Source organism: Carcharodon carcharias, chromosome 27 (assembly GCF_017639515.1).
Source record: "Carcharodon carcharias isolate sCarCar2 chromosome 27, sCarCar2.pri, whole genome shotgun sequence".
NCBI classification, from domain to species: Eukaryota; Metazoa; Chordata; class Chondrichthyes; order Lamniformes; family Lamnidae; genus Carcharodon; species Carcharodon carcharias.
In genome coordinates this window covers 15831619-15847826 of record NC_054493.1, presented here as the reverse complement: position 1 = coordinate 15847826, position 16208 = coordinate 15831619, and the positions used below count along the sequence as shown (strand labels likewise).

Genomic DNA, 16208 nt, shown 5'->3' with positions numbered 1-16208 from the left:
CAAAATCACATTTCAATGGCAGCATATTTACCCAGCATTCGCCGCGGGACGGAATGGACCCTATTTTTTTAATTCATTCAAGGGATGTGGGCGTTGCCGGCCCGGCCATTAGTGAAGATCCTTGCGCAGGGGCGGTACCGGGCAGCGACACGAACATGCGCAATGTGAGCTCAAATCGGAGCATGCGCAGTCCAGAGTCCGGAGCTGACGGAAGGATTGAGAAATATCGGGAACAGGCGAGTGGAGGGAGCCGGTGAGTGGGGAGGAATGGACGCGGCGGAGATGGCGGGGATCTTCATAAACACCAGTAGAGGTCTGAAACCGTGAATAAGAAGCTACCGGTCCTGCGGTTGCATCGAACGAGGCGGCGACAGGTGGGGCCCGCTTTGCCTTCGGAGAGAGCCCCAAGTAAACGGCCGCCATTTGTATAGGGGACAATGTGCAGCAGGGCGCATGCGCCGCCGCCATCTTTCCAGTGGGAAACGTGCGGCTGGAGTCAGAATCACACGGAGCAGAAGAGGCCCTTCGGCCCATCGGTCCATCGAGTCTGCACAGACACGTGAGAAGCACCTGATCTACCCACCTACCTAATCCCATTTACCAGCACTCGGCCCGTAGCCTTGAATGTTATGACGTGCCAAGTGCTCACCCAGGTACTTTTTAAAGGATAAAAGCAAAATACGGTGGATGCTGGAAATCTAGAACAAAAACAAAAATACCTGGAAAAACTCTGCGGAGAGGGATACAGTTGACATTTCGAGTCTGTATGACCCTTCATCAGAATTAAGACATATAGAAATGGGATGAAATCTAAGCTGGTAGAAGGGGGTGGGCAGGAGAGCTCGACAGGGGCCAGTGATTGGTGGAGGCCCAAGAAGAGATTTCTAGCTTTTAAAGGATTTGAGGCATCCCGTCTCCACCACCTTCCCAGGCAGCACATTCCAGACCGTCACCACCCTCTGGGTAAAAACCTTTTTCCTCACATACCCTTAAACCTCCTGCCCCTCACCTTGAACTTGTGTCCCCTCATTACTGATCCGTCAACTAAGGGGAACAGCAGCTCCCTATCCACCCTGACCATGCCCCTCATAATCTTGTACATCTTGATCAGGTCGCCCCTCAGTTTTCTCTGCTCCAATGAAAACAACCCAAGTTTATCCAACCTCTCTTCATAACTTAAATGTTTCATCCCAGGCAACATGCTGGTGAATCTCCTCTGCATCCCCTCCAGTGCAATCACATCCTTCCTATAATGTGGCGACCAGAACTGCATACAGTACTCCAGCTGTGGCCTCACTAAGGTTCTACACAACTCCAACAAAACCTCCCTACTTTTGTAATTTATGCCTTAATTGAAAAAGGCAAATGCCCCATCTGCCTTTTTTACCACCCCACTGACATGCCCCTCCACCTTCAGAGATCTATGAACACGTGCCAAGGCCCTTTTGTTCCTTAGGACTTTCTAGTGTCATGCCGCTTATTGAATACTTCCTTGTCAAATTATTCCTTCCAAAGTGTATCACCTCACATTTCTCAGGGTTAAATTCCATCTGCCACTTTCTGCCCATTTGACCATCCCGTCTATATCTTCCTGTAGCCCAAGACACTCCCAAAGCAATTAGGAGAGCAAACTGGGTATGAAAAAGCTCTAGCTGGAAAGGCAGGGAAGATATTCCATAAGTATATCAATAGGAAGAGGATAACCAGGAAAAGGGTTGGGCCCATTATGGACCAAGGGAGAAATCTATGGGTGGAGCCAGAGTGACAGTCTGGAATGCACTGCCTGGGAGGGTGGTGGAGGCGAGTTGCCTCACATCCTTTAAAATGGATGAGCACTTGGCACATCATAACATTCAAGGCTATGGGACAAGTGCTGGTAAATGGGATTAGGTAGTCAGGTGTTTCTCACGTGTTGGCGCTGACTCGATGGGCCGAAGGCCCTCTTCTGCACTTTGTGATTCTGTGATTAAGCTCCGCCCTGCACTTTCTTTATTCCACTAATGCCTCCACTGATTTGCTTCCCTTGTACTTGCTAAAAGCCTCTCTTTTCCTTCTCATCGTATCCTGAATATCTCTGGTCATCCATGGTTCTCTGGGCTTGTTACTCCTTCCTATCACCCTAGAGGGAACATGTTGAGCCTGTACCTTTCCCATTTTCCTTTTCAAACGCCCCCCACTGCTCTTCTGTAGATTTCCCCACAAGTAGCTATTCCTTGTCTACCTTGGCCAGATCCTGCCTTCTTTTACTAAAATCTGCTCTCCCCCAATTCAAAACATTTTTTTTGCAACTTGTCTATTTCTTTGTCCAAAACAAGCTTAAATTGTACCATGTTATGGTTGCTATCACTAAAATGCCCCCACCCCCCACCCCCACATGTGCGTTCGTCCCTTTCCCTGTCAGCAGGAGGAGAGAATATTGTGAATGTCTATCCTGGACTGACAGGGATGGATTTTGAAAACTCTTTTTACAGGGGGTTAAAAGAGGAGGATTTACACACACCAAACTCAAACCAAGAGAAATGTATTTTTCCTCTCAATGTCTCTCCTGGACTGACAGTCATGGATTTTGGAAATTTCTTTTCCAGGGTATTAGAGGCAGAGGATTGACGGACGGGAATATCAAACCAAACATCACATCAAGATATGACAGAGTCATTTGATTCGTCAGGACCTGAAGATCATCAAACTTTTAACGTGGAAGGTAAATAACTTATCTGTTCTACCTGTGTGCAAAGATTTCAAGTAAGGGTAAGAATAATTAACTGGGGGAAAGCCAACTTCAATGGGGTAAGAATGGATCTGACCCAGGTAAGTTGGAATTTCAAAGGGACTGGAGTTTAAAAATTGGGAGTTCTTGCTCAAACTATATAAGGCACTAGTTGGACCACACCTAGAATACTGTGAACAGTTCTGGTCCCCTTCTCTAAGCAAAGATATGCTGGCATTGGAGGCAGTCCAGAGAAGGCTGTCAAGGTGGATCCCGGGTATGGAGGAATTTTCTTATGAGGAGAGGTTGAGTGGGCTGGGCCTGTGCTCATTGGAGTTTAGAAGTGTGAGAGGCGATCTTATTGAAATATATAAGCTTCTTAGGGGTCTTGACGGGTTAGATGCTGAATGGGAGAGTCTAGGAACAGGGGGCATAATCTCAGAGTAAAGGGTCACCCATTTAAGACAATGAAGAATTTCTTCTCTCAGTGGGTAGTGAATCTGGAATTCTTTACTGCAGAGGGCTGTAGAGGTTGGGTCGTTAAGTATATTCAAGGCTGAGATTGACAAATTTTTAACATTTAAGGGATCATGGGCTATGCAGGAAAGTGGAGTTGAAGATTATCAGATCAGCCATGACCTCGAGCAGATTCGATGGGCCGAATGGACTACTTCTGCTCCTACCTCTTATGGTCTTATGAATCAAAAGTTGGCAGGTGAAACTGTAACTGAACAATGCACTGCCTTCAAAGAAGAGAGAGTTCTGACACAGTAAAGATGTATTCCCATGAAGGGGAAAGGTAGGGTAAACAAATCCACAGCCCCCTCGATGAGGAAAGAGATAGAGATTGAGATAAAGGAGAAAAAGTGTGCTTATGACACATATTAGCTGGATAATAAAACCAAGAACCAAGCTGAATAGAGAAGGTTCAGACGGATTTGGAAAACCAAATAAGAAAAGCAAAGAGAGCATGAAAAGAGACTGAAAGCAAACATGGAAATAAATCAATAAGTTTTCCATGGGCACGTAAATAGTAAAAGAGTGGTAAAAGGAGGAGTGGAGGCAATTAGAGACCAAAGAGGTGATTTAGGCATGGAGACAGGGGTCATGGTTGAGGTATTAAATGAATATTTTGCATTTGCCTTTACCAAGGGAAAATATGCTGCACAGGTGATTGTGAAAGCGGAGATAATTCACACCCTTGTGGGGTTTAAAACTGATAAGGAGGAGATATTGGATAGGCTGTCTGATAAAGTTGACAAAACCCCAGGACTGGATGAGATGCATCCAGGGATACTGAGGGGAAATGAGAGTGGAAATTGTGGAAGTGCTGGCCATAATTTTCCAGCCTTCCTGAGATTCAGAGTTGCTGACACAGGGACTGGAAAATTGCAAACGTTATATCTTTGTTCAAAAAAAGGTGCAAAGATAAACCCAACAGTTACAGACCAGTCAGTTTAATCTCGGTGCTGGGGAAGCTTCCAGAAATGATAATTCAGGACAAACTTAATAGTCACTTGAGCAAATGTCGGTTAATTAAGGAAAGCCAGCATGGATTTGTTAAGGGAAAATTGTGTTTAACTAAGTTGCTTAAGCTTTTTGATGAGGTAACAGAGAGCGTTGTTCAGGGTAATGTATCCATAAATGATTTGGAGGAAAATGTAACTGGCTAATTAGTAAGTTTGCAGATGACACTAAGGTTGAGGAGTTGCAGATAGTGAAGAGGATTGTCAAAGGATACAATGGGATATAGATTGTTTGGAGACTTGGGCGGAGAAATGGCAGCTGGAGTTTAATCCGGACAAATGCGAGGTAATGCATTTTGGAAGGTCTAATACAGGCAGGAATTATACAGTAAATGGCAGAACCCTTAAGTGCATTGACGAGCAGAGGGATCTGGGTGTACAGGTCCACAGGTCACTGAAAGTGGCAACGCAGGTGGATAAAGTAGTCAGGAAGGCATATGGCATGCTTGCCTTCATTGGCAGGGTTATTGAGTATAAAAGCTGGGAAGTCATGCTGCAGCTGTATGGAACATTGGTTAGGCCACACTTGGAATATTGTGTGCAATTCTGGTCGCCACATTACCAGAAGGATATGGAGGCGTTGGAGAGGGTGCAGAGGAGATTTACCAGGATGCTGCCTGGTCTGGAGGTTATTAGCTATGAGGAGAGGTTGGAGAAACTCGGATTGTTCTCACTAGAGCGGCAGAGGTTGATGGGCGATTTGATAGAAGTTAACAAAATTATGAGTGGCATGGACAGAGTAGATAGTCAGAAGCTTTTTCCCAGGGTGGAAGAGTCAATTAGTAGGGGACATATATTTAAGGTGAGAGGATAAAACTATAAACGAGTTGTGTGGGGCAAGTTTTTTATGCAGAGGGTAGTGAGTGTCTGGAATTCGCTGCCAGAGGAGGTGGTGGAAGCAGGTACGATAGTGGTGTTTAAGAGGCAGCTTGACAAATACATGAATAGGATGGGAATAGAGGGATACGGACCCCGGAAGTGCAAAATGTTTTAGTTGATGGGCAATATGTTTGGCGCAGGCTTGGAGGGCCAAAGGGCCTGTTCCTGTGCTGTACTTTTCTTTGTTCTTTTCTTTGTTCTTTCTAATGCTGTTAAAGTGGTGTGCCTGGACTTCCAAATGGCATTAGATAAAGTGCCATGCAACAGACTTATATCTCATAGAATAAAAGGGACAGAAGCGACATGGGTACAATATTGGCTGACTGGAAACAGAGAGTCATGGTTAATGGATGTTTTTCAGACTGGACGAAGGTTAAGAGTGGGGTTCCCTAGGAGTCAGTGTTCGGACCCATGCTGTTCCTGATACATATAAATGATCCAGACCTTAGTGTTCAGGCACAATTTTGAAATTTGTGGACAGAGTCCTGAGTGGGCATAGACCACGTAACAGATTCCCTTCTCTGAAGGACATTAATGAACCAGTTGGGTTTTTATGGCAATCCAGCAGTTTTCATGGTCACTTTTCCCTGGTGCCAGTCCATAAATTACCAGATTCATTCTGCTCAGTTTCACAACCTGCCTTTGTATTTTTGTAGGTTCTCTCTCACTCACTTTGTTTTAAATCAATTTCACAGGGTATTAGAAGGGGAGGATTTGCAGTCAGGCAACTCAAACTAAACATCACATCAGAATCTGACAGAGTCACCCAATTTATCGTAACCTCAATATCACTGAATTTTGAACATGGAAGGAAAAAACACCGCTCACAGTGAGGAGAAACTGTACTCGTGTTCTGTGTGTGGACAAGGTTTCAACCAATCTTCTGGCCTGTCAGAACATAAATGCCATCACAACAGGATAAAACCATGGCAATGTGGAAAGGGATTCAAATCCTCGTCTCACCTGGAACGTCATTGCCGCACTCACACTGGGGAGAAAACATTCATCTGCTCCAAGTGTGGGAAGGGATTCACGAGTTCATCCTATCTGCTGATACATCAGCGAGTTCACACTGGGGAGAGGCCATTCACCTGCTCTAAGTGTGGGAAGGGATTCCTTCAGTCATCCAACCTGCGGACCCACCAGCGAGTTCACACTGACGAGAGACCTTTTAAATGTCCGGACTGCGGGAAGTACTATAGAGGTTCCACGGAACTGATGCGCCATCAACGTGTTCACACTGACGAGAGACCATTCAGGTGCTCTCTCTGCGGGACTGGATTCAGGTGGTTGTCTCAACTCACTGTACACAAGAACAGCCACACTGGGGACAGGCCGTTCACCTGCTCTGTGTGTGGGAAAGGATTCACTCAGTCATCCAACCTGTTGAGACACCAGCGAGCTCATGCTGGGGAGAGACCATTTACATGCTCTGAATGTGGGAAAGGTTTTACCCGGTCATCCAACCTGCTGACACACCAGCGAGTTCACACTGGGGAGAGACCATTTACATGCTCTGAATGTGGGAAGGGGTTTGCTGTTTTATCTACACTGCAGAGACACCAGCAAGTTCACAAGTAATGACAATTATTGGATTTTGCTGTTAAACATATCCAGGATTGGGGTCTGTTTTCTGATGATAATAAACTCCAGCCCAGTTATTTGGGCTGATATTGTAGATAAAGGTCAAATAGATCAGCTTTGTGTTAAATATACAGTGTCTTGAGTCTTTTTAATATCTCAAACCTAAGTTAGTTCATTTTGAAGTGCTCTCCCTCCCCTATCTCCTCCACCCTCACCTCCAACAACAAGTGTGTGGAGCTCATGGAGCTTCTTTGTCACTAAGTTTGAGACAATCCGATCAGCTGCCTCTGCTACTTCCCTCCCTCACCAGCAGTGGCTGTGATTATTTGAATTAGATTTTTACATAATCACTTGGTAAGTGATCGGGTGTCACTGAACTTTGGCACAAAATTGTTCCATTATCATCCTCACAGTGACCGTATCTTGCAGACCAAGTGATTCTATCCACACTAGCCTTTCTGGAGAAAATCACCAGAGAAGAGTGAAGACATTACAGTCCACAACCCAGCTTATAGCGGTGCACACATCCAATTAAAATGCAGAGTATATCGGTCTGCTACAGGTTTATCGATAGACAGTGATTATCAATCATAATAAATAGGAACTAGAGTTCCTGGGCCCCCAGTTTGAAACCAGGCAGAAACATTATCAAAACGCATTTAAGTCTGAGCAATGATTCACCTTTATTGTTAAATATTAACTGAATATAAGAACAGCCATGTGATATTAGCTCTTCCCCGCTACAGTCTGTACACACTGAAACTAGACAGAATCTTCCACTTGCTCCCATTTCCAGTTCTGATGGCTCAGAAAGCCTCCCTCAAACTTGCACATTCTGGCTGATTGATGTTGATTTGTGTAAGATTATTAAAGGCTCCTGCAGCATGACCTCCATCACTAACAGTTGGTCAAAGCTACGTTTCAGATGGGGCAACAAACGCATCAATGATTCTGTCTTCCCTGCTCCACAGTGAGTGAGACAGGGACAAGCAGCAGGTCATGAGGACTCGAAACGTCAACTCTTTTCTTCTCCGCCGATGCTGCCAGACCTGCTGAGTTTTTCCAGGTAATTCTGTTTTTGTTTTTGTTTAGGATTTTGCCCTGCACACTCCAATCACCCGCTGCCAACTGAAAGCAGCGATAGCAGCTTCAATCAACAGGTTACTGCCCATCCCTGGGATGCAAGATACTGCAACCCGGTCCAAACCTCCAAATACACTGAGCACAGACTCAGGAAAACACAAGGAGGTTATATTCCAATCAATCAACCCACAAGCAGTGTTCACAGAAAACTTGAGTGAGTGAAACTTTCTTGAGCTTTAATTGAGAACCTCAACTGATACAACTTGTGGAAACTTATTCTGCACGAACGTTTTCACTTTTGTGAAAGAGGCTAAAATCCTTTTACATTTGCAACAGACTATTCATGTCTTGAGAACCTTTTTAACCAAACGCTTAAAATACAGTCCACAAAACGAGAAGTGATGTAAGTGCATGGCACTAAGAGCACATAAAGTGATGAAAGTGTTGACTGTCACACAGCCGACACATTAGCATTTCTTACAGCCTGCAACAGAAATGTATGGGTTGTTGAAGCAGATTGACATTTTTACACACCAACATTAAAATATCAATGTTGTATATGAAATCCTGAAACAAGCCTTGAAAATGGATTGCAATGTTTGGAAAGAGGTGCAGCAATGTAGTGAAACATGAGAATGATATTATTGATGATTGAGAGGAATGCATTGCACCCTGGGGCTTTTGTAGGTCAATTACAAAGAACAAGAGCAAAGAACAAAGAAAAGTTAGCACAGGAAAAGGCCCTTCAGCCCTCCAAGCCTGTGCCGATCATATTGCCCGTCAACTAAAACATTTTGCACTTCCGGGGTCCATATCCCTCTATTCCCATCCTATTCATGTGTTTTTCAAGCTGCTTCTTAAACACCACTATCGTACCTGCTTCTGGCAGAGAATTTCAGACACTAACTACCCTTTGCGTAAAAAACTTGCCCCGGCATCTCTATAGTTTTCTCTTCTCACCTTAAATCTTTGTCCCCTAGTAATTGACTTTTCCACCCTGGGAAAAAGCTTCTGACTATTTACTCTGTCCATGCCACTCATAATTTTGTAAACTTCTATCAAGTCAATTACATTCTACACTTTGAAATTCAGAACAAACTGAGACGCTGGTTGGAAACCAACATTTGTCTCCCTGTATTTTGCGATATGAAGCCTGATTCATGCATGCCCGGCTGCTTAAGCCGGCGCGACATCAGCTTCTTAATCTCAGGATCCTGTGTTCAAGCTCCACTCGGATATTGTTAACTTTAAACATTGCTGCTGTTTTCAGGAGTTAACCCCAGCTTTCCATTCCTCCAGTAGTGTCACTGCATTGGAAGGGAGTCTGTCTCCATCAGATAACATCACAGTTATTGGGCTTGGAGTGCAAACTGCCCTTTGCTTCACTGGAAGTGCGGGACAGAAGTTTGTAGGTGCGGGTCTGATATGTGATGAATGACGATTGAGTATTTTTAAGGCAGAGGTAGATAGATTCTTGTTAGGCAAGGCAATCAAAGGTTATCAGGGTTAGATGGGAATGCGGAAATTGAAACACCAAGATGATCAGCCATGATCTTATTGAATGGCGAAACAGGCTCAAGGGACCAAATGGCCTAGTCCTGTCCCTATTTCTTATGCTCTTATGACAGTTTAAAAGTGGCAAGTTCGACTCAAGCCCCTGCACCAACAGAACTGCTCAGAGTCACAGAATTAGAATAGTCACTTCCTGGAGGACTGATAGCATCGGGTCCACATCCGATGGGATCCAGATGAAAATGGTCTAATTCATAAGATTACATGAGGGAAATTAGGGAACTGCAACTGAAATTATCCAAGTCACAGTGAAGATTTCTTTTCTTGTGTGACTTGTGTGGGCTTGTTCAATGAAAAGTTTGTTCCAGGTAACAGAGGGGAAGGATTGAGAGTTTTCAGTGTGGGACAGAAGTGAGAGCAGAGAGAACTGATTGAGACAGAATGGCACCATCATCCCTTGTGTTTTTTTTAATTTATTCATGGGATGTAGGCGGTACTGGCTGGGCCAGCATTTTATTGGCTATCCCTAATTGCTCCTGAGAACTGAGTGGCTTGCTGAGACATTTCAGAGTCAATCACATTGCTGTGTGTCCAGACTCACATGTCAGACAGACCAGGTAAGGACAGCAGGTTTCTGAAAGGAAAATTGTGAAATGTGGGTTTTTTAAGGACAATTGATGGTTTCATCATTTAGACTTTTAAGTCAAATTTCACCGCCTGCCATGGTGGGATTCAAACACTAACCTGGGCCTTTGGAGTACTAGTCCAGTGACAATACCAGTCCGCTGCCCCCTCCATCTCTCCTGCTCCTACCAACTTATCACAAACCTTCCCTTTTGTTTCTTCCTGCTCTCCTCTGTATCTTTCAAACCTGTTAGATCGCTAACATTTACCAGTTTTGATGTAGCACAGTGGTATTTTCACCGGACTGGTATTCCAGAGACCCAGGGTAATGCTCTGGTGGTCCCACCACAGCAGATGGTGAAATTTGAATTCAATAAAAATCTGGAATTATAAGTCTGTAAAACCCCATCTGGTTCACTAATGTCCTTTCGAGAAGGGAATCTGCTGTCCTTACCTGGACTAGCCTACATGTAGCTGATTCTTAACTGCCCCGTGAAAAAATGGACAATTTAAGGATGAACAATAAATGCTGGTTTAGCCAGAAGTGCCCACATCCCATGGACGACTAAGAAAAAAACATTAACTCTGTTTCTCTCTCCGCCTGCTATTTTCAGCATTTTCTGATTGAAAAGTCAGGAGTCACTCCATGAAAAGAACAAAAGGGAAGGTCTGTGATAGAGAGCAAGGCAGGATAGATTAACTGATACAAGAATGATGGACAGGGCAGCACAGAGCTGGTGTTGGTGGACCCTGGGTGGTTCAGAGTCAATGCTTTCTCCATCACGGCCTGGGCTCAATGGCCGGTGACCAAAGGTTAACCAAACAAACCATTTTGTGTGAGAAACCTGTCAGCAGTGCCAGTGAATGGAAGGGCAGTAACAGGTAAAGAGATGATCATCAGTGATTTTGAAGGCTCACTTGTCAGGTTTCCTGGTCAGTCCAACCATTGGAAACCTCCAAACATTCTGGTAGCTCAGCACTGCCCTGTTTGATACATAAATATTTATCCTCTGTAAGATCCCGGTCCAGGAACAAAATTATTCCAAACCAAGTGAAGGAAACGAACAATTGAAGCACGTGATCTTGGCAGAGCTCTGTTAAACTCCGGAACAAACATTTTCCTCAGTAATATCGCACCCTTGGTTGAAGGGGTCTGGAGCAAAAGTAATAAGATTGTATAAATCAACTCGGATATAATGAAATGTTTGATCAGAGAAAAATAACATTTTCATGAATTTGATATGAGGTCAATTGCATAATTACACCAAGTTCATGTGATAAAGTACATTAGTCCAAATTGTCATGTGAACCTTGTGAATTAAGGGAAACTAGGCATGGATTCTGCAGAAACTGCTTTTTCAAAAGGGAATTCAGCAATTTAATGAAAGGGAGGAAAAAAGACTGGTTTATTAAGAGAGAGCAGCAAATTGTGATTAATTAGTTTCTCATTTAAAAAGGGGTCTGAGATCGGATGATGGAAGGGCCTCTTTTGCCATTGTTTGGATACATGGTGCGAGGCCATTTTATCATTCCATTGTTATATCAGCCTTGCTGCAGTGTTCCCATAATAGCAGCTGAATTCCATTTCTCCGAAACAGAGACCCAGAGTGCTGCTGCGTAAGAGCACAGTTTAACATTTCACACAGGCTCACTGCAGCCACGGCGGTTTCTGTAATGTAACCTAACACGCAAAAAGTCCCCGGTCTGAAACCAGGCAAAAGCATTGTTAGAACTTCCTCATTAAATAATGAGGATAATTTGCCTCGTTGAAATTTACCTGAATCTCCTATGTTGCACCAAGGTCATAACATCACATGAATGCAGCAAAATGACACACTTGAGTAGAAACAGATGTTTGTATTTCACTGCGCTCACATATTAGCAGTTCGTTCAGTCAACAACAGAAATTAATGTGTCTTTTGATGCAGATTAACAGTTACTCACCATGTCAAAGATGTCTTATAGTAATGTGTGCTCACAGGGGGAACAAAAATAATTAACGCATCATTCTCAAACCTGTCCTCTGTAAAATTATTTGATTGTTTTGTTGAAATGCTGACTGTTGTGCTAAATCTCAAATTAGACCCATATCAAGTGCAGTACCTTTCTTTTGCTTGCCAGTCAAGTTTGCAATTCGATGTTATTGTACATTTCAGAGAATCTCAAGTCAACTGAGGACATCAATACCAAATAGAAATATATTAATACTGAATGTTGAAAAACGTAAAATCAATGCAGAGTAAAGTGTGTTGAGAAGGGTGTTAATAATGACTGAGCAGAAAGCATTGCTGCCTGAGACATTTGCTGGACCGAGCCTTCTGCATTATGAAACTCAAAACAAACTGAGGCACCAGGTGGAAACTAAGAGTTGCCTTCCTCTAACAAGTGACATGACCTCTCAGTCTAACCATTGGAATCCTCCAAACAGTCTGGTAGATCAACACTGCCCTGTTTCCTGAAGAAAAATGTATATTCTGTAAAACTATATTCCCAGAACAAAATTATATTAAACCAACAGAACAAAACGACCTATTGCAGTATGTGGTCCTGGGAGGGCTCTGTTTAAATGTAACAATCATTTTCCTCTGTGATATAACACCCTCAATTAACGACTTGTATAGCAAATGTAATTAGATTGTGTAAATAACTCAGAAATAATGAGATGTTTGATCAGAAAAATAAGCACTTCCGTCAGTTCAATACGAAATCAAGAGATAAGTAAATAATGTTCATTTGCGTAGCTAAATAAGGAACAAAGTCTAAATCTTCATGACACTGGGTGATGGAAATGTTGTTAATGAATGCAAACTAGGCATGGAATCTGCAGAAACTCCATTTTCAAAAGGGAATCATGCAATTCATTGATATGTAGAAAAATAATAAGTTCACTAACAGAGAGAAGGAAACTGAGATTAATTCGTTTGCTCTTTTAAAAGAGACAGGATGATGGAAGGGCCATGCTATGGAAACATGGTGTTTTGCCATTTTATGATGACATTGTTATATGAGCCAGTCTGCAGCATTACAAATTAAAGCAGCTGAGTTCCATTTCTCCCATTCAAAGAGCCAGAGAGCTGCTGTGTGACAGCACAGCATACTGGGCAATGTTTCTGTAGTGTAGTGGTTATCACGTTCGCTTCACACGCGAAAAGTCCCTGGTTTGAAACCGGGCAGAAATATTATCCAAACTCGCCGATTTTGAGAGAGGAAAATTTGCATATGTCATGTTTGTTGTTGAATGTTACCTCAATCGCGCATGCTTCAGGCATAGTGCTTTTGCTCTTATCTGGGCCTTGAAGTGAATGCAGCAAAATCAGAAACGCTGAAATTTCATGGCACATTTCATGAGTAAAGTTTGTTCACTTTCATCTCCCAAAGATAAGACGGACGTTCCCAATGATTGAGCATAAAGCATTGCACCCGGAAACATTTGCTTGACGGACACGTCTACATTTTGAAATTCAAAACAAGCTGAGGCACCAGGGTGAAAACAACAGTTGTCTTCCTGCAACAAGTGACATGGACCCTCAGTCCAACCATTGGAAACCTCCAAACAGCTTGGTAGTTTAGCACTGCCCTGTTTGTTACACAAATAGTTATCCTCTGTAAGTTTCCGGTCCAGAAACAAAATTATTTCAAACCAAATGAAGTAAACGAACAATTGAAGTACACTAACTTGGCAGGGCCCTGTTAAACTCCGGAACAAACATTTTCCTCTGTAATATCGCACCCTCGATTGAAGGGCTGTGGAGCAAAAGTAATAAGATTGTAAAAATAGTATGGTTGAAAAAATAATACTTTCGCAAATTCGATATGAGATCAATTGTATAATTACATCACGTTCATATGATAAAGTATATTAGGAACCCAAGTCCAAATCGTCATGTGAACCTTGTGAATTAAGGCAAATTAGGCATAGATTCTGCAGAAACTACTTTTTCAAAAGGTATTGAGCAATTTAATGAAAGGAGGGAAAAACAGGTATATTAAAAGAGAGAAGGAAATTGTGATTAATTAGTTTGTTCAAAAAGGGGACAGAGGTCGGATGGTGCAAGGGCCTCTTATGCCTTTGCATGGATACATGGTGCGAGGCCCTTTTATGATTACATTGTTACATCAGTCTCACTGCAGCGTTCCTGAGAATAGCAACTGCATTCCATTTCTCCGCAACAGAGACCCAGATTGCTGCTGCGTTACAGCGCAGTTTAGCATTCCAGACAGGCTTAGTTAACCATGGCTGTTTCTGTAGTGCAGCGGTTATCACGTTCACCTCATACGCGAACGGTCCCTGGTTTGAAACCGGGCAGAAACATTATTAAAACTTACTCATTAAATGGTGAGGATAATTTTCATCGTTGAAGCTTACCTGAATCTCTGATGTTGCATTTGCTCTCACCTAGGTCATAAAATGAATGCTGAGATTTCAAGACACTTTTGAATGGAAATAGATGCTCGTATTTCACTGCGCTCACAGTTCGTTCAGTCAACAGCAGAAAATAATGGGTCTTTGGATGCAGCTTAACACTGTTACTCACCATGTCAAAGATGTCTCATTGTAATGTGTGCTCATAAAGACAGACAAAAGAGGGATCAGATCTAATTAACGCATCATTCTCAAGCCTGTTCCCTGCTGATTTTGTTGAAATGCTGACTTGTTGTGCTACGTTTCAAATAAGACCCATGTCAAATGCATTATCTGGTGTCTGGCATTCTTTTGTTTGCCAGTCAAGTTTGCAATTCAACGTTGTTGTATCCTTCAGAGATTCTCAATCCAACCAAGGGCACCCATATCAAATATATTAATACTGAATATTGAATAGCGTTTAAAATTGCCAAGGAAAGTTTGCTAAATTTCGTCTGCTGAGGAGGAGAGGCTGTTCTTAATGACTGAGCAGAAAGCATTGCTGCCAGAGACATTTGCTGGAACGAGCCTTCTGCGTTTTGAAATTCAAATAACCTGAAACACCAGGTGGAAACCAAGAGTTGTCTTCCTGTAACAAATGACATGACCTCTCAGTCTAACCACTGGAATCCTACAAACATTCTGGTAGATCAGCACGACCCTGTTTCCTGAAGAAATATATATTCTGTAAAACTATATTCCCAGAACAAAATTATATTAAACCAACTGAACAAAACGACCTATTTCAGCATGTGATCCTGGCAGGGCTCTGTTTAACTGTAACAATCATTTTCCTCTGTGATATAACACCCTTGATTAATGAGTCATGGAGCAACTGTAATTAGATTGTGTAAATAACTCAGAAATAATGAGATGTTTGATTAGAAAAATAAGCACTTCCATCAATTCGATATGAAATCAAGGTATAAGTAAATAATGTTCACTTGTGTTGTTACGTATGGAACAAAGTCTAAATCTTCATGGGATTGGATGAGGGAAACGTTGTTAATGAAGGCAAACTGGGCATGGAATCTGCAGAAACTCCATTTTCAAAAGGGAATTGTGCAATTAATTGATATGCAGAAAAATAATAAGTTCACTAATAGAGAGAAGGAAACTGAGATTAATTCATTTGCTCTTTTAAAAAGCTGACAGAGACAGGACGATGAAGGGGCCATGGTATGGATACACGGTGTTATGCCATTTTATGATGACATTGTTATATGAGTCTGTCTGCAGCATTCCAAATTATAGCAGCTGAATTCCATTTCTCCCATCCAAAGAGCTGGAGAGCTGCTGCATGACAGCACAGTTTAACATTCCGGATAGGCTGACTGCAGTCGTGACTGGCTGATGTTTCTGTAGTGTAGTGGTTATCACTCTCGCCTCACCCATTCGAAACTGGGCAGAAACATTATCCAAGCTTACCAATTTTGAGAGAGGAAAATTTGCATGTCAGGGTTGTTGTTGAATGTTACCTGAATCTCGCATACTACAGGCATGGTGCTTTTGCTCTTACCTGGGCCTTAAAATGAATGCAGCAAAATCAGAAATGCTGAAATTTCATGACACACTGAGGTGTTCATTTTATGACCCAGCACGCATTTTAGCAGTTCATTTGGTCTGCAAATCCTTCAAATAATCGGGATTCAGAATAGAGTATCAGGAAAAATGACCCAGGCAGTTGTGGAAACCAAGGCGCAGTGCAGATCTGCTGGCTTCCCTCCTGTCTTCTACATGGGCATGATTTAGGCCCCAGAAGGCTTATCACCTGGAACAAAGGAGGGTCAAATATAAGAAACGCATCATTCTCAAAACTGCTCCCAGCAAAATTCTTGCATTTTGTTTAACAGCTAATTGTGCTCAATTTCAAATGAGCACAATATGGTTT

General features: G+C 42.7%; 1 long non-coding RNA gene and 2 other non-coding genes across 3 annotated transcripts; all 3 read left to right on the top strand.

The window, feature by feature from the left end:
- Positions 1-235: 235 nt before the first annotated feature.
- Positions 236-6509, top strand: LOC121270641. The gene is made up of 3 exons (XR_005941591.1): positions 236-374; positions 2586-2701; positions 5808-6509. It is a non-coding gene; the product is annotated as an uncharacterized LOC121270641 (long non-coding RNA).
- Positions 6510-13021: 6512 nt separating this feature from the next.
- Positions 13022-13094, top strand: trnav-cac. The gene has a single exon. It is a non-coding gene; the product is annotated as a tRNA-Val (tRNA).
- A 1060-nt stretch (positions 13095-14154) lies between these two features.
- trnam-cau lies at positions 14155-14227 on the top strand. The gene has a single exon. It is a non-coding gene; the product is annotated as a tRNA-Met (tRNA).
- The last annotated feature ends 1981 nt before the right edge of the window (positions 14228-16208 follow it).